The 26049-nt window shown below is 28.3% G+C and overlaps 1 protein-coding gene across 3 annotated transcripts in view; it reads left to right on the top strand.

Moving 5' to 3' along the window:
- LOC148308462 (5-hydroxytryptamine receptor-like) overlaps window positions 1–26049 on the top strand; it is a 196449-nt gene that overhangs the window by 716 nt on the left and 169684 nt on the right. The window contains exon 1 of one of the 3 annotated variants that reach the window (XM_088261674.1): window positions 23500–23916. The exons of 1 other annotated variant lie outside the window; for it this stretch is intronic. The gene's annotated coding sequence lies outside the window, so the exon portion shown is untranslated. Of the gene's footprint in view, window positions 1–23499; window positions 23917–24085; window positions 24213–26049 lie in introns of those variants that run through there. One more of the 3 variants, XM_088261676.1, reaches the window with a different exon arrangement.

Here is a 26049-nt window from a genome sequence, read left to right as displayed (position 1 = left end):
CTTTTTTTTATATTCCTTTTTAATAACAGTGACTGGAAAAAAAATAGTCGTATAAAGTATGTAAAAAAGTTAATTTTTCGAGTTTTTTGCCAAATTGTTAAAAAAAAACAATAAGTTTATGTTATATTAACTTTTTTTATATGTTAATTTCCTAGTTTATTGACTACTTATATTACAAAACTTCACAGACGGACTGGCTGGCGCTGTTCTAACAGCCGATCATATTCTAACTCTATTCGCAAATAAAAATAACTAGTCGCTCCGGTTTTTTAAACGAAACACAAAATATTTTTCTAAATAATTTTTTATCTAAGTTAATCTGTAAAACTTTTTTTGACTGTAAAATCCTTTGTTTTAACAAAATTACTTGAATTAATTATCTACGTAAATCTATTTATAAATATGTTAAAACTGTAATCGACAGCTATGTGATGCAACAAATTTGACAAAGCAATCTGACGCTTTACATAAATGAAAGTGAACTTTAACTAAACAATTAATTAATTAATTAATAACAAGAAACTATAATGTACCATAAAAAATTGTAGAGAAGTGCCCTTGAGGTAATAAAAATGAAAAAGTGCCAACAAATCGTCGAAAATTATAATTATTCATTATCTTATACGTAAACTACATTTTGTTTAGCGTTTATTGCCTTAGCTTAAATTGAATACTATAAAATTCATTATTTTCAAAAGGAATGTGAGCCTAAACAAATAACAAAGAACCATTTATCACTCGTATAACATTTGGGATATATTTCATTTCCTCCCCGAAATTCGATTAATTTGATTTAATAAATAAATACTACTTGCTGAAGGATATTCGATAAAATTAATTAACTCAAGCATTTCCCATTCTAATTTTATTTATTTGAATGTAATAAATACTATACCCTCCGATGAAAATTGTAATAGAGATTAATTAGTTTTTATTGATTAAGTATAATTTCCTTTCCAACAATATCAATATTTTGAATATTTCAGGGATAAAAGGGTGGGTCAAAAATATAGCGGAATGACGGAGAAAGGGAGTCAATATAAACGTGAAATATTTTACCATCTAACTATGACATTTATCATCCCTAAAAATATTCAGGTTATTGAATTATTTTTTGTCTGAAAAAAAATCTATAAAATATGGCAAAATTGCTAAATTGGTATCAAGACCATCTCTCAAAATGTATACATCAAATTTTTATCGCTTCAGCACATGTTCAATCTACAATTATACCTTTAGGACAATGTATGAGAGATTGAATAATTAATGATTGCTTAAGAATGTCTGTCTTCATAATGTTGGAGGTCTCGGATTTGTTTCCCAGGGGGGCAAAAATATATGTGTGTTTTCAGTTTTTTTTAACTCTCTAATATTTATTTAATATTTAGTCACCTTGTCTCGATACAGTTAAGGAACAATTTGACAAAACAACAATTTATTGCAATACCTTATGCACCATGGATGCATGTGAGGGTAAGAAAAAGAATAAAGCATGAATAAAAATATGTCACGGTTTATAATTGCTTACATTAATTCATAGAAAAAATCTTTAATTAAATAACAAAGAAAAAATATGTGGACGATTTAAATATCTTTATATGATACCTGTTTATGATACAAATAAATCAATTAACAGCGATAACTTAACTCGCAGTACACAATGGGGTCATGATGCCATCCCTAATATATGCAGACTTGAGATGTGGTTAAGACCGAATTCAGTAGAAATATGATCTCTCAGACGAATGTGCGGAAAACGGTGTGTGATAGATGTTCGAATGGTGAAATAAGCAAAGAATGCAAAGCTGAGATTTTGCAGAATTGCTATGATATATTTATACCAAAAATGCACATTTTCCATATTCATTTATTTTTAAATCCAACATAAAAATCGACTTAAGAAAATCTTAAAGGTGAGACAATTTTTGTCATTTATTGAGGAAATGCAACATACAAATATCAAAATATTTTTTTAAAGCACAAGCATCGCCATAAAAACAACCATGTACGAAAATCAGGCAGGAACTTATTTACAAAATATATTTTAGTATTTCCAGCTCACTGAATTGAAAACATGTCAAATAAGTGTTGCCTGTTATTTTTCAAAATGTGTATTTTTTCAGCACAAAATACATGGCACCTTGCTTTAAAATTTATGCAATATCCGTATAAAATATTTTCCCGTGTGAAGGTACTCGCTTCAACGCCTGATTTAATTTTTTAATTTACTCTATTTCAAAAAGTTTTTTTGATGCCATTATGTTATTGCGATTACATTTTTTAAAATATATTAATGTACATTATTATAAATGAACATATTGATTTTCGTTTGTTCAAAATCATAATTCTCCTAAGATTATTAATTAGAGTGTTTTTATTTATCTAAATAAATATGATTATGTAGAAGAATAAGTGAGAAATGAACAATAAAACAAATGAGGCGTATGTCGTTGGAAATAGGAACAGAGGAAGACTTACGATCAAGTGTATCAAATATTTTAAAGCGTTTAGGTTAGAAGTCCGAATAATAGGCAAGTATGTATGAGGAGATGTAAAAGATTCTGCTCAATAAAAATGTTATTTTTATCTCAAGTTCTAATGATTCAAGAACAATATTTCGAAATTGGTTCATATATATAGAACATCCAAGAATTTGAGTAGTGTGGTTGTCAATAATGGGTAGAATTGATCAATGTTACACGTGTGTAAAGTGATCACTTAAACTACCCTATGAGGGTCGTCAGCCCCGTAAATTCCATATTCTTCTTCATCTTTGATGAGATGTTAAAAAAATATTTCAAAATAACTCCTGTAATTGGAGATAGTCGTTAAAATACATAAATATAACTCAAGTGGTAAAAAACCATTGTTTTCATTTACAATAAAATATTAACATATTAATGTAGGTATTTATGATTTACGAATTAGTTCCAACGGAAAGGCTTAAGTATTTTGAGTTATAATTTGGTTAAGTAGAAACGGTTTTCATACAACTCTAAGCTTTAAAGCTTTCATCAAACAAATAAATGGAACCTCATTAAATTTTGGTTTGGAAAGTTGAAATATTTGTTTAAACAAACAAACTACATAGAGATTTAGTTTCATGGTAGGAAATTAATTTTGCCTAGGTACTAAGGCCATATTTCTATTTGCGAATATATGTGAAAACATTAATATTTATCTAGTAAAGCCGGTTTCAATTATAAAAACATGTTTGTAGGTACTCAAACTTCAGTTGTAGTATTGTATTAAAATATTTCTAGTAAATTTATTCAATGAAATCTGGTATGTCTTACTATTTGTCATAAAAATTCATACTCATCCATAATATATTAATGAATTTTTTTTCTTGAATGTTTTTTACAGATACCTTGTGGCATATTTTAAAAACTATAAAATTGAATTTATTCATTGTTTCGGCATTCACTTCGTGGTAAGACATTATAAAATTGTAAAAGAAAAACGCCTTGTTTTTTACCACTTGAGTTTATTTAATTATGATGACTAATTTAGAAGCTTTGCTTCCATCTTCAGATCTAAGTAAAAACATTGTAGTTTATATTTAGACCTGAAGATGGAAGCATAGATTCCGAAATTAGCTGTCGAAATAAAATCTCCGCAACGTTCAGGTGATCTTCCTGGTCTGCTATTTCTGTATTTAATCTTTAAGATGATACTTAATATTTTTTATTCAATCTTAAACTATTTGAGATGGAAAAAAAATGAGCGAGTTGTTAGTATAGAAAAAAATGTGATTAGGTTTGGTCGAACTTATAACTTAGGTTACTATTCTTACACTGCACAATATCCGACTGGAATAAACATAAAGTACCTATATGTAATATGCAGATAAATATTTTTTTAATACACCCTTATTACGTTGTCACCAGTTAACGGCGCCTTCAACTTTAATCTGAAACCTCGCGGCAGTTTAATTCGTTCGTTGTTTTTTTCATCCCTGTTTATTAAAAGTCCGAACACTTTCTCCCCAAACTTTTCATCCCAAAGTGAGAAACTCCGTTTGTAAGTTTTGATTAAAACCCTCGGAGTTTGTCACTGGGAAAAGATATTTTGTAAGCTCACGCAGCAGATATAGCCCAATTAGGGGCATTTTTAAAACTTTGACGAGTTCAAAGACGGGGTTCGGTGGAAGTATTAAAAGACTTCTTCCACAAAATGGGACAATCGGCCTCCTTTCTGGTGTCGTTAATATTATCTCACCCCAGCAGATTGTTGGAAACTGAGAGATGCTGTATTTCCATCCATCGAGAATATGAAGGAAAAAAGAATCCCATAAAATAAGATGTGCGCTTTTATTTGGCGAACATGTTAAGCAATATTTTTTTTTATTTATTCAGACAGGATATTTATGTTTTATTTTAGAATAAATGACAGTCAATAGATTGCCTGTTTTAGGCAAGATAAAAAACGTTGTTGTTTTCATCTCTATAAAATTGATTTAATGCAAATTAGGGGATGTTTTCCTACTACGCAGCATTTTTGAAATATCGCTTCCTTTTTACGTGTTTTATTTAAATATTTATAGTATGCTAGGGACAGTCTTATCGACGAATATAATATGTTGTTCAATATTTAACTAACTAACCGTCATGAACAGGTAGGCAGAGAAAATAGAATGCTACACCAATCTGTCTTTGCAAACGATCGTCGCCTCTTCCATATTCATGCATCTCCTTATATTTACAAACCCTCCGATTGTTCGGACTCCTGATCTGACCACTTTCAAATACTTGATCAAGCCAAGTTTTCCTCGGTCTTCCTCTGGTTTTATTACCAACCACATTCGCTTCATATTTTTTTTAAATATTTTTTCTTCACTCTTTCGATTCACATGTCCAAATCATTTCATCACACCTATCTTAATTGGTTGAATCATGTTGTTCATTATTTAATATGGAATATATTTGCGTACAGCTTGATAAAATATTTACGTGTCTAGTTTCTTTTGCAAGGGGGAGTTTTGTTATAAATTTTAAACTTTATTAAACTTTCTTCTTCATAAATTAGTTACTTAGGAAAAAGCTTGTGCTTTATTTAATGTTAATACAATATGCAACAAGGCATCAAAAAAAATATTTTCAAAAATATTCGACACATCGAACTTAAAAAGTGAAAAACAATATTTTTAATATGTATAATACCTTTCCGCCTCGGTAGTGTAATGGCTAGCACACTCATCTATCGTACAGGTGGTTCCGTGTTCAATTCCTAGGGGGGATCAAATAAATATAAGCGATTTTTCACTCTAATACTTATTCAATATTACCTTGGACTGGTTCTTGAAGCAGAGGTCTGATCACCTTTCCTTCATGTGTTAACGCTCAATATAACACTGCGTTTATACAATGCGGTGCCCTATGCACCATCGGGTGTGGATAAGGGTTAGAAGATAATACTTTTTACCACTGTTATAACCAAAATATTTATAATAGATTTATATTATCCACTGACACTTCGTGATGGAATTGCATTTTTAATTTATTATTAGATTAAAACCAATATTTTTAGCTTGCTGAAATATTCATGGATCATATGGAAAAATCCATTACAAAATTAAAATCTTTCAAAAACGTTAAATTTTATCGCCGCTACGTCGATGATATACTAATTGTATGGTCAGGAAGCCAAAGACAATTAGACATTTTCCTAACAGAAATAAATAAAATTAATAAATCAATTCAATTCACTATGGAACTGGGCGGTAAAGTAATAAATTTCCTTGATTTAAAAATTAGCATCGAAAACAATAAATTAGAATTTGCGATTTACAGAAAACCCACATACAGCGATAACATCATTCATAACAAATCTAAGCATCATATTTCCCATAAACTCGCTGTATTTCATAGTTTAATTCATAGGCTGTTGTATGTCCCATTAAATAATGATAATTACAACTCTGAACTTAATATCATAAAGACGATAGCCTCCAATAACGGTTATGAATGTGGTTTAATTGATCAATTAATTAGGAAAAAACAAAAGAGACTTGCAACATCTCAATTAAATAAAGCTCTCATTACAGAGACTTCAAAAGTAGTTAAAAAATGGGCTAAATTATCTTTTATAGGGGATAGTAGTAACAGAATCGGAAAACTAGCGAACAAAGATGAATGTTCCATAGCCTTTTATAATAATTATAATCTGGGGAAGATACTAATTAATAATAAAGATAAAAGGGAAAAAGAAACAAATTCAGGCTCATATTTATTAAGTTGTGGATCATGCAGTGCTGAATACGTGGGGCAAACAGGACGATCGTTTAAAATAAGAATAAACGAACATGTCCAAAGTTGGAGAAATAAAAAAGAAAACTCCACTTTTGCAAACCACTTGATAGAGTCAAATCATGATTTCGATAAAAATTTTAATGTAAAAATCTTACACAAATGTAGTAAAGGTAAAAAATTAGATAGGCTCGAAATTTTGGAAATAAATAGATTAAAAAATTGTCCTAATAAAGACATATTAAATGATCAAGTAACACACATTCATTCTCCCTTACTTTACCCATTAGAAAAGAAACAATAGATGCCTTAATGTCTTGTCGATAAGAAATGACTGCCGGGAAATTTACATTTCAGAGAACTTCGGACTCCCCCCGGACAACCACAGCTTAGTGGAAGGAGCCGTCAACCAGCATTTCCTGATACCTCGTTACATAATTTAAATTTATTTACAAAAAATACAAATCTATTTTAACTTTATATAAAATCGTGCTTTCAATACAAAAAACCTTTATAAAAAAATATTTAAAATATCATACAATACTTAAATTCACTAAAATTAAATTAATTTCTCATAAAATTATATCAAATCATGGTTATCAACTCCTGCCTTCTTTTATATATAACATACAAATTTGTAAAGCCTCTCACCAGTCTGATGATGTCGGTAACGACGAAACCCGGTCGCTGGTCAAATAAAAAAGTGGAAAAGCTAAAAATATTGGTTTTAATCTAATAACAAAATATTTATATTTAATGCACAGAAAAGATTATCGTTTTCTTATGAAAACGAATGAAATTATATGTTTTATTTAGCTTAATTTGTAGTTATTTAAAAATAAATATACATACTTGATTTGTATTGTAATATTTTAAACATAAATCTGGTTTATTTTAAGTTAATGAACTTTAAGTCATCACAAATAAAAGTAAAAGTACTTTATATAATTCCTTTTAATTCCAGAAAGTTTGGAAAAAGAAGTATTGACAACGCTTATATTAAATACTAGCAAATTTCTTTATAAAAGAGGTAAATATATTCAATTTATTTCGTTTTAAGAAGTTTTTCATTCGCCGATAAAACAACTGGAAGAAAATACGTCAGAAACACCAAAAAAACAATGAAAATTCCTCAATATATTTCCAGTGTTATCAAGCGTGTAAGTAAATATACTACAGTCAAGAGAATGACAAAATGTTCAGGCAATTTGTATCTCAAAACCTATTGTTTTCTTTTTACTTTTATTGTGTTGCGTTTTCAATGTTTACCCTGTAAATATAAACAGAAAGTTAAATATCTAGCTGATGCTGAAACAAAAATAGGAAATAACAGCATTTGTTAATTGGATCTGAAAAGGGAAACAATAACGTTTTGCTTGGTGCAGTGATTTGTAAAGTGGATGATATCGCTGTTTTGGGGCACAGGCTAGGTTAGCAAAAAAGGGGTCCATATGCGGGCAGTTTTATGTCTTTCGAAATTATCGGATTTTGGGAGTGTAATAAAAACTATTCAATTTCATTTATTGATTTGGCAGTCATTTTGTGATAAAATGTGTATTTCCATTTTTAATCAAAGTTTTACTTTACTAATTTGTAGACACCACTATAATTTTTGAATACTTATACATATCGGCTGTCCAAATTTAAAACACAGTAAGGGACTTTTTTTTGTAGTACGTTTTTTTTGCATTTTTGGACTAAGTCTACTTAGTCCATAAATGCAAAAAAATACTACAAACGTACTACAAAAAAAATGTCCCTTACTGTGTTTTAAATTTGAACAGCCGATAAACATAATGATTTTATCAAGTAAAACTAAAATTAAATAAAAAAATATTTACTTTAAATATTTGTAAATAATGGGTAGAATTGGTGAATGTTACACGTATGTAAATTGATCACTTAAACCAGCCTATGACGGTCGTCAGCCCCGTAAATGCCCAGACTTCCATATTTTTCTTCATCTTTGATGAGATGTCAAAAAATAATATATTTATAACAGTCTACGCAATCTTCTATACTGTTTTAAAAGGACCATTAAAAATCAAAACGACTGCAATCAAAATGAATAAAAAATACCCAGACTTGAAATTCATCTTTTAATTTTAAGTTTGTCTAATATTTTTTCATCTAATTATTTTTTATGCTTTCGAAGGTTTCAAATATGATTGATATACCGGAAATAAAATATTTACTACCGACATTTTTTTCCGTCATTATTATGTTTATTTGTATTTTGACGGAAGTTTAAATCCTTCAGAATGAATGATGAAACAATACTTTATGATCCCCTATTTGTAATCGGTCTCTCGATATTCATTGCTCCAGGGCAACGAATGTCCACAGTTCGATCCAATTGCCCCTTGCTAGTTGCTCTCCGTCGTTTTTTTGTATTCTCACCAATTTGATCAGCAAAGCAAATTCAATCAACAACTTTGAATTTTTCCAACGCTTGGACCGTAAAATGGTTCAACTTTAATTCAAAAATTGACAGAATAATGCAATTTCATATTTCAGGAACCGCTTGAAAAACCATTGTTATTTGAACAATAGGAAATTTGTGATATTTTTCCCATTACTTTTTTATTGGATGCTATTGTGTTTTTAGATTATAATAGACGGTGCAAATAAGAATATTTTAAAAAACATGAGAATATAAACTGGTTAATATTCAAATAACATTTCCTCACAAAAATGTTATTTGAGTAAAAATAAATAAATAATAAAAGTGAAGTTTTTATCTAAAAAGTCATGGATCCTTAGAAAGATATCATGTTTTGAAGGCACGACTTAGGTGACGTTGTATACAATAGAAGGACCTACAACCTGAGGATGAGAAAAACTGACCTTAGCAGTCTATAAAGACGATTAAATAGTATGAAGCCAGAAAGAAAAAGTGTTATTTTGAGTGTGTCTAAATCTTTGGCACTTTCATCTCCTTTTTCTATCTCTATGAGGTTTTTCATCCCTAGAAAACATACATACTTCTTAAATTTAATAAATGATCTTCCTAAATTACCCTAATTACTAATATTTTACACCACTGTTTTTATTTTCATTAAAACTGTTAATCAAAATAAAATGTATTTTATTTACTTGTTTATTTTAGTAAAAACTTTTTTCCTTTTGAAGGCATACTACAACACTTTTGTATAGTAATATGGTGAGTTGACTCAAGTAATGCAGATTGTTTTTAGTTTAAACTGTATAATTAATATATGGGCTTTAAAAAACCGAAATGCGGTCAACATCGCCATGAACGACAAATAACCAAAAAAAACGCAATCTTATATGTAAAATTTACAAATCGCTCCATTTTGTAACGCAAAACTACGTTTATAAAAAAAACACAAACAAGTTGCCAACTACACTGTATCATTAAATATACCCACCAGAAACTTTTTTGCATATAAATTAATTAATATTTTGTCACATTCAATTACAGCGAACGGTTAACAAGTCATCTATGTCACGATTTCTTCTTCTTCTTCTTATTGTAACCTTTTGCGCACTCAATGGTGCATAGATCACTTTATCGCAAATGCGCAGTATTACCTCAATCGTTAAATACACGAAGGAATAGTGATTAGCCCTGAGCTTCAGGTGCCAGTTCAAGGTAATATTAAATTTATAATAATGAGTGCTAAACCACATTTATATCCCTCTGGGTGTCAAACCTAGGACCCCCAGCATGGTAACCAATCACGATGACTTTTACACTACGAAGATAAATAAAATACACCTTCATTAACTTATCTGTTTAAATTATAATGCAGATTTTTTTTCCGGAACTCAAATTATTGTTCAATAAAAAGTTAACGAAATATGAAAGTCGTGAATATCATTTTTGACATCTGAACATAGATGAAAAAGCATATGGAAGCCTGTACATTTACAAGGATTATGACCCTAGGCAGGTAAAGTAATCACCGTACACACGAGTAACATTCCCCATTCTACCCAGGATTGACAACCACACTTCTCCAATTTTTGGAACTTTTACATAAATGAAACATTAATCTCATGATGCTGTAGGCGTGAGTTCACTGGAGCCATGTATGGTTTTTGGAACTCCGTATATCACTTAAACTTTGATTCAAGACATTTATATTCAACGACAATGGCATTTCGAGTTCGGTTAGTATTGTAAGGAAGACAAAAATATAGTCAAAATAAAACTCTCTTTATCATTCATCGTTCACTTTGTGTAATACCACTTTTGAAAAAAATATGAATGACAAGGAGAGTGTTGAATTACCATACCACAAAGTAAACAATGCTTTTAAAATACAAAATACATAAGCTTTATAAAATTAAACAACTTTGTTTTGACCACTTTTTTTATTATTAGTACACCTTAACTAACCGGTTTCGACAAGAACCTTGTCATCATGAGGGTTTATTAAATTCTAAAACATTAAAAACATTAAAATACTCACAGTTAATTACATTCCCTTTCCCAAAACTCCCACACACACCATACGTCATATGAAAATATGATTTAAAAATATGATTTAAAATGTTGTTTAATTTTATTATGTTTATAAAATGTGCCACAAAGTATCTGCGAAAAACATTCAAGAAACAAAATACATGGTCTAAATGTTAACATCCGTATGCAATCAACGCCCTGGTCCACGAATACATTATAATATGTTAATCTTCGCATAATTTAAAACTTTTGTTGTATTATTTAATTAAAATAACACCTTTGATGATACAACCAGGTAACCTTTTGACATCGGTTTCTGTCACCACAATAGATCCTAATTTAGTCCTTTGTAGCCAAATTTTAATCAAGACCTTTATTAACATACTGAATAATACAAACTTTTCCAAAGCAGGCAATAGGATGAAAAAGACAGGTACTAAAATACAAACTAATTGGATTAGTTCGAGCGTGAGTGGACTATGTAGCAAATTTTGTTTTTAAAAAATAAAAATGAAAAAATCCTCAAAAAAAACGATGCAAATAATTCAACCCATTTGTCTTGATATCACAATATATTCAATCAAATGATAAACAGTGGAATTAAAATAATCGAGTACTGAAGTAAATGTCCGCCTCCGTAGTGTAATGGTCAGCACGCTCGGCTACCGTTCTGGAGGTCCCGGGTTCGATTCCCAAGGGGGGTAAAATAAATATAAGTGATTTTTTCACTGTAATATTTATTCAATATTACCATGGACTGGTACCTGAAGCGGAGGGCTGATCACCTTTCCTTCATGTGTAAAACGATCAAGATAACACTGCGTTTATATGACACAGTGCCCTATGCACCATTGGGGTGTGGACAAGGGTTTTATTACTGAAGTAAATTATTTAAAAAAAAAATTTTTTACATAGATTTCTCACTTAAAAGTGGACGTTTTAAAAAACAAGTTGGACGTAATTAAATAGTATGTACATAAAAATATGTGGTTATATATTTGCTGAATTTTAGTACTAATAAAAATAAGTTTTCTAAAAATTCAACTTTTGTATAAAATAAAATAAAACGTATAATTCGTTTTGTTAAACGTCCCATTTGATTTGTTAGGCGTCCAATGTGGTTTGTAAAACATCCAATTAATTGTAAAAAAAAACTTATATTTTCATGTTCAAATCATCTCTAGTCAATAGTTAGGCTATTTATATTGACATCTCAACTTAAAACGAAGAGAGATTCCGAAAAAATCTTTTATGGTTCTCAAATGCTACGAGCATATCTGATTATTTATAAAATTATTCGTGAAGGAAATACACAAAGTTTTATTTTAGTTTTTCGACTAATCTAATCTAACCCTCACGCTTTTTATACAATGGAAAACAGCGAGAATAATAGGTACTGGAAATAAATCCAGATCTGCGAACTCACTTCGACATTTCCACATGTGTCTAATTTCGTATTACTTAACATTTTTAAAAGACCGTAAGATTTATCAAATACATCATATATTGTTTTATAATTTTGGAGCGTTATAACATACATATTTGTTGCAAGACTATTTTCTTTAGGCTATTATTTCAATTAACAGTCTCAATTTCATCTTCTTACTCCATAACCAAAAAAAACAATCATTTGCGTAAAGCTTGAAAATCGCTCCATTTCGCAAAACAAAACAAAAAAATTATTTTCCAAATACCAAAAAAATACTTCACAGCTTCTGTTACTGGAGACAAGACACACTCATAATGTTGTAAGTAAATTAACTGGTCAAATAATAAGCTAAAATAATAAAAATTGAAAATGATATTTTCTGGCGTTTCTCATGTGTGTGATTGTAATCCAGGATTCGGACCTCACAAACTAATATAAGAGTTCTGCTCGATAAAAAAGCTTTTTTTTGTCTCACCAATAGATGTCTCTAGTGAAGTTCTAGTGATTCAAGAACAATGTTTTTAAATTGGTTCATATATATAGAACTTCAATAAATAATAATAAACTTCGTTGATCAAATAAAATCTAAAAAGTGGAAAAAAACTAATTTCTCGTTGTTTTATTATATAAAATATAGTTCTCCCAAGAAATGTCAACAGAATTTTTTTTCTAACAGAATTTAAATATTTAATTAACATTTATATTTTGAAGTAAAAACTTACACTCAAATCAAATATAAGTGGAAAAAGGTTATATAGTTGTTTTTTAATATGTAAAATACAGTTCCACCAAGACACGTCATTAAAAATCTAATAGAATTTGTCGGCTTAATCCTTAATAAAAGCGATATAAATCAAAGTATATTAAGGCATGTGTGTACAAATTATAGCCAGCCCACACGACGTCATTAGCGGTTTAATATCCAGTAGCAATGTAATAATCCTTAATGGTTAACATGAGACTAAAGCTCATAAATAACCGACACTTTCTCTCATTGTGAAGCCCATTACATTTCCACTACCGGAATGGGCTCCATCTTATCCAATTCAATCTCGCGGCCTGCTGCAAAATGTTCCCATTTGCATATTTCCTGTGTTGAATTTCAATTTATAGCCTTTTCTCAAATAAAAGAGGTGGCGACACACATTATGGGAGATTACGGCGGCCCTAGAGCCCTTGCTATCAAATCCTAGTGGGACATGTTCCGCAGAACAGTTATCAGTTTTACTCCATAATAAAAACGATTTTTTTGAGTTTCCAAAATTATTAATTTATATTATTTTTTTGACATCTCAATAAAGATGAATAAATTTATGGAAGTCAAAGAGCGTTTTTCGGGCTTACTGCCGTCATAAGCTGGTGTAAGTGATCACTTTACACACGTGTAACATTCACCAATTCTACCTTTGATTGCCAACCACACTACTCAAATTCTTGGAATTCTATATACATATATGATCCAAATTCGAAACATTGTACGAGAATCATTAGAACTTTCACGCAATGAGATGAAGAAGCTTTTTTATCAAGCAGAAATTTTTATATTTGTATGTGTGGTCCGAATTCAGGATTATAATCATATATGTACATGAGAGACGTCAGAAAATATCATTTTTATTTTATTATTTTAGCTTATAATTTGACCAGTTAATTTATTTAAAGCATTTAGAGTGTGTCAAAATACTTTTTACAAATCTGGATTATCTCTAATTAGAGGAGTTATTTTTCATATTTCTGACAAAAAAATATTTGGACACTCTCAAAATGTTATGAATTATTATTTTATTTCGTGCAATTATTTCATCCAAAAGAACATCTACGTACTTCATTCTAATAATAAATACTCAAAAGGATATTAAATAAAAATTTCATCTTGTAATCTTTGTAAATAATCATATAATTTATGTTAGATTTTTCATAATAACACTGCACCATGAATATATATATATATATATATATATATATATATATATATATATATATATATATATATATATATATATATATATATATATATATATATATATATATATATATATATATATATATATATATATATATATATATATATATATATATATATATATATATATATATATATATATATATATATATATATATATATATATATATATATATATATATATATATATATATATATATATATATATATATATATATATATATATATATATATATATATATATATATATATATATATATATATATATATATATATATATATATATATATATATATATATATATATATATATTATACTTAAATAAGGAAAGAATATAATGCTTAGATAATAATTATCGATAAAATCAAGAAAAAGCTGTTGAGATGGACATATGGAACGAATGAATGAGGAACTTTAACGGTAATACAAATTTATGAGGCAAATGTAGTTGGAAAGAGGAGCAGAGGTATACCAAGAAAAGCTCGGCATGGTCAGGTATTTCAAATACTTAAAAGCGGTCAGGTCAGAAGTTGAAAAACTATGTAATTTTATGAATTCATGGGTGAATTATTTTATATTTTATAAAGTTTATAGAATGTGCCACAAAGTATCTGCGAAAAACATTCAAGAAAATATCTTACAAACTTGTTTTTTTTTTCATTTGAAAAAACGTGGGAGAATTAATTACTACGGTGACTTGAATTCTGCAAACTAAATTTAAATTTTAACTTTAAAGCTTTCATGCTCTATTCCGGCTCAGGACTAATAGAATACGGAATAGGATTACTGGATCCTATAATATAATTAGCGGTAAGTACTATGAAAACAATCACAGATTCTTCCCACACAAGTACTGAAGGCCATACAATTTTAAGTAGGTCATTGAAAGAATTCTGGGAGGTTTTAAGTTAAGTGATAAAACCCATTATCAATGATAAAAGACAACTTTTTGAATTAAAGTTTTACTTGGTTAATACCAATATTTCTCAAAATGTATTGTGACACGTGTGACATCAAAACACGTGTCACAATAGATTTCAAGAAATAGTTGTATTTACCAAGTAAATCGTAAATTAAAAATACATACATATTACCACAATGTGATGGCCAAATTAGTGAATGTTATTATTATTATTGTTATGAATTAGTAAAATTGATAGTGGAATGTAACAAAATAAATTTATTAATTTTTGTTTTGAAGTATAAAAAAAGTGCGAGTGGAATATGAGAAAATGAATATTTATGATTTTTGTTACAAATTAAAAAAAATGCTTGTAAAATATTACAAAACGCATCACTCTCATGTATTTTCATTGTGGAATAGAATTTTTTCTAGTATAATATAATAAAATGTATCATAATTATTTTTGCAATGAATTTTGAAAAAATCTAGTGAAATAAAACAAAATATATTATAACGATTTTCGTTATGATTTTTTTTAATCTAGTGGAATATGATGTAACATTATATTTTTGTTATGAAACATAAAATTTAACAAAATTTATTATTTTTACTTTTGTGTTTCTTTAAAAATCTTTTATTACGTAAATTGTGTTGATTAAACACATTTTTTTTAAATGGAATCCTCACAAGACTAATAATGGGCCTTTCATAGCCAAACGAATCCATATTTACTTCGTAAGTTTACACCCTCAAAATAACCACGCGATAATGCTGAACATCATATTTTCCATTTTCAACACATTCCATTCTATTTTCCACTCATTCCTTAGAATTTCCTGAATTAAAATTTACCTCTCATGTGATATTACGTCACTCTGAATATAATTTGACGTCCTGAAATGTGGTTTTCAGTCAAAAAATTCCTCCAATTTTTTTGTAAAGTCTTGTTTATAATTTTTCGTGGTGACTTTTCCTTCAAAATAAGAAATTCCCATCACGTTTTTACGAGTGAAAAATGAATTATTTACTCACAGCCTATAATAAGAATATAAACTATACCAAATTAAGACTCATTGAAGGAAATTTAAGGAATTGTAATATGAAGGTATTTTTTAGTTTTCATATTTGAAACACTTACTTTATATTTATTTTATTTATTTTATTACTTACAAAATAATTTTGTTGTAAAATCACTATTGTCTATCGGTTTAAAATAATTTCAATTTCTTTTAATAATAAATTTATTTTAATAATTTTGGATAACTAAATAGTGCATTATATACTCGTCAATTCTTTCAAATACAAAATCAAAAAAAAATAACTTAACATCATAACTATGTTATTTTAAGGTATTAATTATTTTTAACTGTTATTTCTTGGCGAAAATACATAAAAATAATAATAAAAGAGCGAGACTATCCTCAAATTCATATTTTATATATTTCAACGTCTCATTTATTACACAACAGTATTTTATAATGAAAAAACTTAGTCGTTTTACTCTGTATCAAGCGAAATAAAGTTTTGCAATTATAAATTAATTTTCCGAAGTAATATTATCAAAATTTAATAATTATGACGATAGGGATCTCTCGCCGTCTGAAAAGATTTTTTTTAATGGAGAAAATAATACTTACGTTTGCGATTTATATCAAATAACAGAGCATGAAACATTTGGCATGACATCATCATTCTGACATTAAAACTAAATGGAAAATGGATTTATATTTGATCATAATAGAAACATAATCAAACATAAACTTTTAGCCGTTACATTAACTTGTGCCTTTGTTCAAATATTGAGTTAGTCTCTCTGTTTAAACAAGAGCATTTAAAATTTAAAGTGAAATCATGCTTTTTATTATTCTTGCTTTCAATAATAATAAAATAATAATGGTTTCGAATAATTTATACAGCGTCATTTTCGTATAATACTACCTCAAGGGCGCTTATTAAACTGCTATATAAAAATATTATGTATTATGTAATATGAAGAAAAGAAAGTTATTGAAACGATTTCATAATCAAATGTTTCTTACTGCGGCCAGCTTTTATACTTGGTATTATTGACTCGGTACAACATTAATTTTACTTTATACATACTTTATTATGTAAGTCTATTTGTACTTTTACTTCTAGAAAACAATTAAATATATGAAGAAATTTTAAAAATGTTTGTTTTGTAATTCTTAATACATGATTTTCAAAAGTTTGTAAAATAGTAAATAATATTTATTTGGAAAATTGGCTGAATAATGCTTAGCATTTATTTAAAAAAAATAATATTGTTATTTAACGTGAAATTTTTGCTTAGGAACAAAATTTTCTACATAGCATTTTATTAGAATATAAAATTAATTTTACGCTATTATTTTGTAATATTATTCACGAAGGAATTTCCGTAAAATTCATTGGTGCACCGTGGAATATTTCATGGCTTACGGAGCAGGCAGTAATTTAAATCTTCCCTTTGTTGAGCAGGCTTCTCTGTTCCAACCCTATTGTGGGTGCATCGCCCCGCGACAAACTAGATAATATTATACATATATATTCATACCCCGAAGTCAAAAGCCGCATTAAAATATTAGACAACTTGCCATTTTCAAAGTCTATGAATTCAGAATATTTTTTTTGATCATATTCAGTCCTGAATTTTATCATATTTATCTTGAGCACATATCTATACGTATTTGAATGCTAAATTGGTATTTATTTAAATAAAATACGAGTCATATAAAATATCTAATAACAAATAAATATATATTTTAAAAACGGATTTATTATAAAAACGGGTAAAATATTAAGTATTGCGTGTGTTGCTGTTATATTCTCAACAGATGACGCTGCTATTCTGGTCAAAATAAAGATTCAAAAAATGTTACATGTTTCAAATAGAAGCATTTGTCATAGGATACATACACATATTCAATTGTAACATTGTGTCAAAATTTCAAAGCAATCAGCAAATAACTTTAAAGATTCGTAAAAGGGTTTTTTAAAGTAAAATTATCATTGTTTTTTTTTATAGAAATTTTCTTATAAGATTAACACAATATTAATAAAGTACATATTTTACCCTGACAATGACAGGTTTTTTTTGAAACTGGTTGGTAAAAATTACCAATAAAAAGTGGTTTAAAAACAAAGAACTTTCATTTTATAAAGTTTATAAAATGTGCTAAAAACATTCAAGAATCAGTAAATTATGCTTTATAAATTAAGGAATACTGTAATTTGTAAAAAAAATAATGCCAAGATTTAACTTGTATTTTTCTCCAGTCACACGATTAAAAATTCTGTCTTTTGGTGTACTATGTATCACATTCAATGATAACTCACATTTTACGTAGAGGTAGACTTTTGTACCTTGCGCGAAATTTATTATATTATGCACGGTGGAAATTGACGCTGAATATGTATGGGAGCTAATAAATTTCGGCAAGATTACAAAGGAAGTATTTTCGGGAAAATTTATTCTTCGGAATTTTTAAACAGGAAGCACATCCGGAATGTTCGTGCACGTAAGACATTGTAAAAGGAAATTTAGATTAATAAAATTCATCCTCTTTCATTTATAAAGAAATTCAATTAATTTCATTTTCTTGTATCGATGTTAATTTTGAGGTGGAGTTTTGTGATATTTTTTTATAGGTACTTTATCAAGGGTGTTCCACGCCACAAGGCATTCATAAACGAACAGTTCCTATCTTTAAAGTAATACAAGAATATAGGTACTACCGAATAACTTTTGTTTTTCATGTTTCAAAATTTTAAATCGCTTTTTTATGATGACGGTTTACAAAACATCCACTATAATGGTTGTCAATAATGGGTAGAATTGGTGAACGTTACACGTGTGTAAAGTGATCACTTAAACGTGACGGTCGTCAGCCCCGTAAATGCCCAGAATTCCATGTTCTTCGTCATCTTTAATGAGATGTAAAAAAAAATATGAAAATAACTCCTATAATTGGAGATAATCCAGATTTTATGAACAAGTATTTGGACACACTCAAAATGTTGTATATTGAGTTCAGTGTGTTAAAATGTGTCACGGGTTGAACATTATTCACAATAAAAGTAAAACAAAATATTTATGTTTTTCATATTTTTATAGAAGTTTTAAATACATTTTTGTTTCTTAATACCATATTATTCCTTATAATATATTTTTAAAAAACACGTAAAAAATATGAATTCTATCTCATTTTCATTAATTTTATTTTTAAGCCATCCATTTTTTAACCAAATATGAGGTATTACTTTAAAGTCAGTAGAACCATAATATTGATTTGAAACTTGCAAATGTATTATTTCCCATATCTACTTAATACATTAAAAATTTAAGCGTATCTAACTTTGCTGGCTCAGGAGAATTTGTGAAGTTCATAGCTTTTTCCAATCGATTATAGGTGAGATTCATTCAGAATAATTTATAATATTTTTATAAGGAGAGAGTACCTGAAACCACCTTTTGATTTTAAATACTTCTATTTGATTACTAGCATTTTTATTTTATATTCATTGATACATGACGTATAGGGTAAAATAATCTAGTAACTGATAATAAATTAATGAAATAGATAATGATTATCATGTCTTGTGTCTTCGTTATATTAATTATTCAAACAAACAAAAAAACATTCATATTTGTAGGATAAAATTTCCCCACACATGCTAATTCTCTAAGTGCTCTACGTAGTTCTAGATCGTAAAAGCTCACTGCAACATAAGTTTATTAAAAGATCCATTGCAAACTATTAACTTCCTTCCTCAGGTATATCATAAATTTCTAAAAGTGCTAGTTATAGTCTATGTATGAAGGTAAAATTGTAGCACGTTCAAATAAAGTGGTTTAATGGACTCACATAGTTTAATAGCACATTTACCTAATTGTAATAAATTACAATTAATTGTTTTAAAAATACTTATATATGGTTTCACGTTATTAATTAATGGCAAACAAACATTTATTTTCCATTGCTATTTTGTTGTATTAACTCAGTATTCAAATTTCAAATGCTTTATTAACATTTCCAATTACATTTTTACCATAATATATTAGTTAGAAAGTAATTATAGCTAAGTTTCTCAAAAATGAAGCAAGGTATTGATTTTTTGTCAAACATTCCACCCTTCCTAATTGGCGTCTTAGGATGGTTGTAAGCCTTCCCCAAATAAATGTGGGAAAAGCTTATTTTGAGAAGCCACACGTCTAACAATTACCTCGAAACACAGCGAGAAGCATTCTGTATTCTTGAATGTACATATAGAAAGAAAAATACCACAAAATATGTTTTATAGATTATTTTTTACAAAGTATTGTATTTCATAGAAAGGGGTATATATAGTTATTGTACAGTAAACAGAATACATTTATACTATATTACAGTAGGTATATGCATAAATAATAAATTAATTAATATAATATTTTTTTCGCTTTACAACTGCAGCCATGCATTGCTGTGACTCTGATTAAATAGACAAAGAAAGCACACATTTACAATAAGTTCAATTTTACAACGATTGTAAAGCAATGAAAATATTAAAAGTCGATGAAACATCAAAGCAATCGAAAACATTAAAAAATATAACTGACAGTACCTGTCAAGAAGCACGTAGTTCGCCATGGGCAATGTTTAGTTTTAGTGAGATGTTATTTTAAAAAACTGAATAACTTTAGGAGATTTACGATTTTAAAGAACCAGAATGTAACAAACTGTTTTTTAATATGGATAATAAACTTTCATAGTCATTTTCTTGCTATCTATTCGCTCCACATGCCCATACCAACTTGGAGAGCATAAATTGATAAAAACGCGCATATTTGAATTTTCTATCAAAATTTCAAGGCGATCGGTGAAAAACATGAGAAGTGATAAGATTTTAACAAACTATTATTTACGTTTTTATTCATATAAATATGAGTTCAGGAGCATCGATAGCCACGGTTCAGCTGTAGACTTATGTGGTCACACAACCGTGGAAAGATCTTATTACAACTAGGGCTATAACAAGAATGACTTATCAATTTCTTAAACTTAAAACAATTTTTTTCGTGCTGTGTTTTTCGAATATAAAACTGCGTTAGTTCTATATGAAAAGAAAAAGAAAATACTGTCAATACTTTAAGTGGGTCCAAATTTTCGTTCAGTCAGGTTTATATAAAAGGAAAAGAAAATGCAGTCAATATTTAAAGTGTGCCCAAATTTTGATCACATATTATGGATTTTCTCTACACTGGAGTTATTTATGTCAAGATTTTTTATCACGAAAGAAATTTAACAAAAGTATATATATATATGTATGTTTCAAAGATAAATGCAATATGGATGTTCCATAATGAGCAGAATGCTATGTTACAGAAGTATATAAAATGATCATTTTAGACAGCGAAATGCCAGACACGAAAAAATCCAACAAAAGTACATATATATAAGTTGTAAATTTAATTTGGGAAAGATTTGGAATACTAACATACGAAAAAAATCCAACAACACTTTATATAAAAAAATTCAAAATGTAAAATTAAACAACTTTGTTTTAACCACTTTTATTATAAGTACACTTTAACCTACCGGTTTCGACAAGAACCTTGTTCTTACATTTTATTTAATTGATTACATTCCCTTACCAAAAACTAAGTTTATATGTTCATCTTTCGAGAATGAATGAAATATGGATGTTCAAAAATGGGCAGAATTATGGACGTTAAAAAAAATACACTAAGTGATCACTTAATCTACACAAATTCCAGGTCATAAGCTCTGGGATGCTCAGACTTCTATCTTCTTTTATATAAAATCTGTAGACGTATATATTTATATTTATTTATATTTATATGTATAACATATCAAGTAAAATTTAGCTTAAATATTTGGAAGCTCGTATTCATGGACAATTTTAGATTCTACTATTTCCCTTTTTTAGGAATATTAATAAAGGGTACTAATAAGGTACATAGGAAAATTAATATTCCGGAACAAACGTTATGATTTATCGGTAATTAGATTTATCGTTGGGATACGTAGATAGTACAGATCAATTAAGTATGAAATATAATACTTATATACCTGACAAGGCTGTTACATCCCCTTTAGGAAAGCCTTCGTCAAAATCATATCGAGATGCCTTCACCCCGGTCCACCAATTCGATATTTTGATCACGTGTTTGTATCATTACGTGCTAGATATTTTAACATTTCGATGTTATTTTATTCAAATTTTATTTGCCAATAATTTAAGCACACAATTACTGCAACTGAATACGATAAGTTTATTAACAACATTTTGAATGTGTCCAAATACTTGTTCATAAATCTGGATTATCTCCACTTAGAAGTTATTATATAAATTTTTTGACATTTCAACAAAGATGAGAAAGAATATTAAAAATTTAATATTATTTTTTAACATATGGAGGTCTGGGCGTTTACGGGGCTGACGACCGTCATAGGCTGGTTTGAGTGATCACTTTACACACGTGTAACATTCACCAATTCTACCCATTATTGACAACCACACTACTCAAATCCTTGGAAGCTCTATATATATGAACCAATTTAGAAACCTTGTTCTTGAATCACTAGAACTTCACTAGAGATATCTATTGGTGAGATGTAAAGAAGCTTTTTACTAAGCAGAAACTCTTATGTTAGTATGTGAGGTCCGAATCCTGGATTATAATCACACACATAAGAAACGCCAGAAAATACCATTTTCATTTTTATTACTAAGCTTATAATTTGACCAGATAATTTATTTGCAACATTTTGAGTGTGTCCAAATACTTGTTCACAAAATCTGGATTATATCCAATTACAGGAGTTATTTTCATATTATTTTTAACATGTTATCAAAGATGAATTTGAACAAGTATTTGGACACACTCAAAATGTTGTTAAAATTGAAAATCGTGTTTCAGGAGGATCTCGAGTATGTTAATTTAATTTAGGATTCGTACCTAGTAAGCAAATAAAAAGAATCTTTGCTTAATAAAAGCTTTCCCTTTTCCCACATAGATGGCTGTTTTACATGCACATGCACTGTGTCACGAGTTTAATCAATATATCTAAGAGTTCAAAAAAAATGAGTTGTGTGATTGTCAATCATGGGTAGAATTTGTGAATGTTATTCATGTATCAAGTCATCACTCAATCAAGCGTATGACGATTGTAAGCCCTGTAAATACCCAGACTTCTATGCTCTTTTTTAATTTTAGTTTTACTTGGTCAATGCCACTATTTTAAAAGTAAAAAATAATTATAAATGGATACATTTTACTATAAAATGACTACCGATCAATTAATGAAACCCATTAATTAACATATTCTTCTTCATCTATGTTGAGGTGTCTAATTTTTTAAATTTTAAATATAATAATTTTTGTAAATTTTAATACATATTTTATTAGATTTTTTCTTTATAAATTATCAAGAAAATTATTATAAAATTATTTTGCCATCCCTGCTAGAGTCACTCAATACCATGACAATCGCAATAAGAATATTATCGTTAAGTTACATAGGATCATTCAAGTTGACATAACTCACATACTACTGAATAAAACAATACTCAAGAGTAACTCGTCTTAATCACCACGTATCACTTAATTAAACATCAAATTGTACGAAATTTAATGTGTGTGTGTTTTATTAGCTCGTGTGCATATAAGATAATTATTATTAACAGGTTCATTTGATGTGTGTGTATAATATAAATTATACAATCAGTTTTGAACGCGATTTTGGAGAAAAAAGCTGTGTAAAAAAACTGCAAAGAGTGTTATTTCGTTAGTATTTAGATTGAAATCATTTTAACTGTTTGTGTTTGGTATTTCTTTGTGATAATAATCGATGAAGTGAATAATTTATTGAAATAAAAGTGTTAAAACATATGTTTTGGATTTTTAAAATTCCGTTGATGAGTTCAATATAAAATGTAAGTTTGTGAAATACGATTTATTTATGTTGTTAATCATTTATGAAAAAAAAAAAATTAGCTTTTTCGGAATCACGTGCCATTTATATATCCAGATGGCCTTCTTTTTAGATCAATGTAATAAGGATATAAATTTAAAATAAACTTCTTGAAAATTGTTCACTTAATCGTCATACCCTTATCTCCACCCGATGGTGCATAGGGCACTGCATCATATAAACGTAGTGTTATCTTGATCGTTAATTCAATGAAGGAAAAGTGATGAACCCTCCGCTTCAGTCCAGTTATAGTCCAGGGTAATATATTGAACAAATATTAATAAAATAATATTTAAATACAATAAGAGTGAAAAAATCACAAACATTTATTTGCCCCCCCCCCTGGGTATCGAAGACGGGACCTCCAGTATAGTACCTAAATACGCTAACCATCACACCATAGAGACGAACTTAATACAAAGATAATATCAAATGAAAATATATAAGGAGAATCATAACTTCCCTATAATAATAGTCATATGCTTTTAAAATTCGACCATTTTTTTTTTACCTGAACCATTTTGAGTTTTTTTAGAAAATATAATCTGCAAATGTTTTTTACATTCATTCATTTACCGTTTTCAAATCTATAACAAAATCAATCAAATAATTTAATTGAACAATTTAATTGTTATTATAAATTGCATACCATGTTTTTATTCCTTTTCATACTTATGAATAATTGATGTATAATGTGGGCATAAAAAACATAATAATATTTAACTTGTGTGAAGAATGGCAGTAATTATGTACCTCGTATACTAATTGATTTATTTATTTTCAGTAATAGGAGAAACCACACATTTTTAAGGAATTATATATAATAGAAAATACGTTCGTATAGCGATATTTAGTAGCTATACAAACGCTGATTTTGTGAGTAATTTAAAGCAAAAATAAATAAATTTTGGCGTCTAACTAAACAAAGCAAAAAAATATGGAATTTTATTCATCGTCGAGTTGTTTTAAAGCAGTCAAAAAGCATGATTTCAACTCTCATAGGTATATAAAAACACGCTCGTATTTAAATTTTATTTAATAGTAAAAAAAATAAAAGCAATCCTTGAATAATTTGGGGAGATTTGATATTTAGAAAAAACTTACACTTTGGCAAACTACCTAACTTACCATCAAGCTGGGTAAACAGATAAAATAGAACGCCACACCAATCTGTTCTTGTAAACAATTTTCGCCTCTTTCACATTCATGCATCTTTTTATACATACTCGCCAATTATTATTAATTAAAAAATTATATATATAAACATAAGATAAGCTAACGCAAAACAGCATATCCGAAAGTAAAAGTGATGTTTCACATCAGATTTTATTAATTTTAATTTGATCATTTAAACATTTACCTTACCCTGAAAGCAAACGGTGATTAAAATAAATATCCATTATCTTTTAAAATGTCGGCAGTAACTTTTTAAAGATATTTCAGTGTACATTTCGACCTTGTTTTGTTCACTGTTCTAGGGCTGTTAACATGATTTAAATTCGCATTAACAAAACATCTTTGAAGAGCAGCAATCTCAGTACATTAAACCTAATTACTTTCGTAATTTCACTCGCTAATTTCCTTTTTCGGTGAACTGAAAACTCAACATAATCTATTTTTCTTTTCAAACATTAACGCCCTGCTATTATTACAATTAACGCTAATTCTGGAGTTTAGCGTTAAACATAATTAACCCCTTAATTGCGATGGTTTTCAAGAGCTTTCCCATAAAAAAAACTTATTTCATTACTTTGATTAGCTAGAAAATAATACTTCAAATTTCTACAAAAAATTATCACAAACTAATTAAAGGAATTTATTAGATAAAATTAGGATAGACAACTTGTTGTTAAGTTGATTCCAGTTAAGTCAAATGAAGGTCAACCCTGTCTAGGTTTTATCCCTCGAGTTTCTTTTCTTTTTATACAAATTGTGACTCTGGAAGTTCATATTTTGGTTCTTTTAAGAGGATGCGGATAACGTATGTAAGTAAAGAAACTCACCTGAAGCATAAGGACTTTACTGCTATATAGGAAAAGAAATGGAAATATAATGGTATTAATTAACAACAGAACTCAGGGTCGCATTTTCCCAC

Source organism: Brachycentrus maculatus, unplaced genomic scaffold, assembly GCF_059751285.1.
Source record: "Brachycentrus maculatus isolate JH-2025_06_01 unplaced genomic scaffold, ASM5975128v1 h1tg000165l, whole genome shotgun sequence".
Classification (NCBI taxonomy): Eukaryota; Metazoa; Arthropoda; class Insecta; order Trichoptera; family Brachycentridae; genus Brachycentrus; species Brachycentrus maculatus.
This window is presented reverse-complemented; position numbering and strand designations above follow the sequence as displayed.